The sequence below is a fragment of the Euprymna scolopes genome, chromosome 26 (assembly GCF_053919585.1).
Source record: "Euprymna scolopes isolate OS-2025 chromosome 26, ASM5391958v1, whole genome shotgun sequence".
Classification (NCBI taxonomy): domain Eukaryota; kingdom Metazoa; phylum Mollusca; class Cephalopoda; order Sepiida; family Sepiolidae; genus Euprymna; species Euprymna scolopes.
In genome coordinates, this window is record NC_136507.1 from 76,593,830 (window position 1) to 76,597,338 (window position 3,509).

At 33.5% G+C, this 3,509-nt stretch overlaps 1 pseudogene; it reads right to left on the minus strand.

Moving 5' to 3' along the window:
* Window positions 1–222: 222 nt before the first annotated feature.
* On the minus strand, window positions 223–432 carry LOC145248527 (U2 spliceosomal RNA; annotated as a pseudogene).
* Between the last annotated feature and the right edge of the window lie 3,077 nt (window positions 433–3,509).

Sequence of the window (3,509 nt, forward strand, 5' to 3'; positions counted from 1 at the left end):
CATTATATGTATATAATCTTTCATTATATATATAATCTTTCATTATATATATATAATTTTTCATAATATATATAGAATTTTTCATTATATATACATAAGAAATGAAAAATTATAAAATGAAAAATTATATATATAAGAAATGAAAAATTATATAATTTTTCATTATATATTTTTTCACTATATATATATATATATATAATGAAAAATTTTATATATATATATAAAATTTTTCATTATATATATGATGTTTCATTATATATGTATAATGTTTCATTATATATATATATGAGAGACGCTGCAGGGTACAAAAATAAGAATTGTCCCAGTCGTGAAGGATTTCTCCTCCACCGAAAGAGAACAAGAAATGGAAGTGCGGCATCCGAAGAACAGATGCTGCACTTTGATCCTGACCAAAAGGCCAAGAGTAGCGGTGAACCCGTAGAAAAAGAAAAGGAAAAAAAGGCAGCTGTAAATGACGAAAGGAAGAGAAAGAAAGACAGAGAAAAAAAGATAAGATCATAGCTTATGGTGAGAGAACGTGATGACGTTAAATTGGCCATGACAGCCCGTGGGTGGCGAGGATACCAATGAAATTCCGATGTACAAGGCAAACAGTCGACAAACAGCGGGGCGATAAGTGACCCTATTGAAAAGACGCGTGGCCTTTGTGGAATCGGATTCAGCTGTTTTTATGTCCTCTCAAAAATAATTAAGTTGGGCATCTCTGTTTTTACGACCTGTCAAGTTCCATTAGAGAACACCCGAATGCCAACAGAGAAAGAAAGACAGCTCCTTTTTTGGGTATAGGCCGCCTGGCGAAGATTTGACGGACAGTGATCCCTTAATTCTGATTGGCCAACGACCTGAAACGGGAAGAGACCCAGTCCACGCCCCCACAATATAAGCAGCGAGCCTTGAGAGATTGAGAGTCAGAGTTAGAGAGAGAGCTTTGCTTCCTTGGGTCCGACGAACGAAGATTCCCCCATCGATTGACCCTGTCACGTAGATAATTGAGTTGTCTGTCGGAGAGAGAAGAGAAAACCTCGCAGTTAACAAGTGGCCAGTCCCTAACTAAACAGCTAACTGCGATTGTACCCTGATTGAATACAAAGAAGTTTAAACAAAAAGAAACGCTTATTGACTTGGTCCCTTCAATTGTTTTGCATGACAAGTCTGTTTCAGGAAACCGGCCGTGACATCATCGCTGAGGAAACATCAGAACCGACAACCGGGGTCATTCCACCACTGGACGACGCGCGGGTGACGTAATTGTCACATATATATAAAATTTTTCATTATATATATATATAGATAATTTTTCTGAATATTCTCTCTATTTCAGTTTCTATTTCTCCTCACACGACAACTCTTTTTTGCAACTCCCTCTTTGTCATACATGTCTGAATAATGAGAAAATCTTAATTTTTTTACAAAAACTTTTAAATAACTTTTTTAGATTAAATTTTTTTAAACTTTTTTCAGAATAGAAAATCTTTACAATGTAATAATAGGTTTCATTAAAAATATTCAGTACATAACGAGAAAAATAGAGATGAAAATTTCAAAAGGATTGTATAACTTGTTACGCTCAATAGTAGTCCTCGCCAGCGAAAGTCTTTGTTATTGTTATTCTATTATTATTATTATTATTTAAAACGTTTTGTGTCCTGCTCTTTCGCGCGATGACTAATATATATATATATATATATATATATATATATATATATATATATATATATATAAAAGAATCACACACATATATGCTAGAAGTATAATTAAATTGTTTTTGTAAACAGATTATGTATTTATTTTAAATTTTTTCAAGATGTTTTTAAAGAGAATTGTAAGAAAAGGTTTTAAAAAAGGTTCAATTGTTGTAAAAACTATTTTTCATCAAAGAAAAGACACAAAAATCTTTTCTTTTTTTTTTTTTGTTTTCAAGTATTTCTTCAGTAAAGTTTCAACAATATAATTTCTTTTTCAAACAAAATGTAGAAAAGTTTCAAAAGTAAGGTTCAAGGAAACCAACATTTTTTTCAAGTATTTTTTAATACTTTTTAGGGTGGTTGCAATGGTGATTCTAGCTGGATGAAAGAAAGTGTCACTTCTTATAGATGTCCACTTCCTGCAACTTGTATTTGGGCATCTCCACCTACATTCCTGGCGCAAAGAGCCTCTCCTTGCCAAGACGCAACTAGCACCACATGTGCAATTCATTTTCCGTGATATCAATTTTTCTTTCCTGACAAAAATCAATCACTTTCACCGGGGTTTCAAGCTGTTTTTCTAACGTTGAGAAATTCATATTGCTACCTTCACTAATTTCCAAGCAACAACTAGTTTGTTTGTTTGTTTTCTAATTTTTATGTCATCTACTTTATAGTGTATTGTGATTGGCTGATCTGCGTCTTACGTTAGATTACTGGAAAAATAAAATCGAGCGATGACGTCATGTTACTGGTAAAGCCGGGCGGACGCTGAGATATGGCCGCCGGTTCCTAATATGCACAAGTATCAAAACATTCACGGCAAACACTCGCCTAGCTATAACTACTGTCAACAATTTCCCTTACACTTTATCTGTACCAAAAACTAAATGAAAATTCCATGAGCAATGTTTCTTTCCTATAGCTGTGGAACACAATACGATGGGCTGCTATCCAGCTGACTGTGACATGGTTGTTTTCAAGTCCCACGTAAATAAATTCTTGTTAGGATGTCCTCGTAAATAATCAGTTTCTACCTAGTTTCCATAATTACCGATTGTTACGGTGTTCACCCAATAATCGTTATCGAGTTGCCTGTAGACCTTGATATGCGGTGACTTTCTTGTAAACATTTTTAAGTCTTCCTGGATGCCCAATGCTCTGCTTCTTGCAATTTGTTTTCTGTTTTTGAACTGTTTATCATTGCTTTTCGCTGCCAATGGATTTCTCTAGACTTTGAATGGCAGAAAATTGTAGTTACTGTTTGCACCCATCAAATCCACATTTCCATGATTATTTCTTTCCTCAATTTTTTTCCATTTTCTTCAACCTTTCTTCACATCTTGCTGAAATCGGGGTGAGAATTTTCGGTAATTAATAGAACCGGAAGTGACGTCACATGGGTGAAAGAAGCAGGACATGTTGTGTCGGAATTTTCATTTTGCTCTAACTCAACAGACTTAGTAATTTGTTAACAAAAATAGTGTTATTTCGTTATTTTTCTTACTAAAACCAAATAAAACGAAAGCAAATATATTTTTCGTAATAGGCCAGCCAACCATTTTTTTTTTTTTTTGTTTTGTTTTTTTTTTTTTATAATCTGGAAGAAAAAAGTGAAAAAAGATACAAAGATAAAATGCATGAGTAATAATAGTAATTCGTTCTTATTAAAATAATATATCTTTTCTGGTGATAATAAAAACTAGCGGCGGAGCCTATGTATAAGTTTGATGGATGCGGACAATTTTTTTTTTTTTTTTTTGACGGTGATTTGGCCAGAGTATTCCAATACTCACATTTACC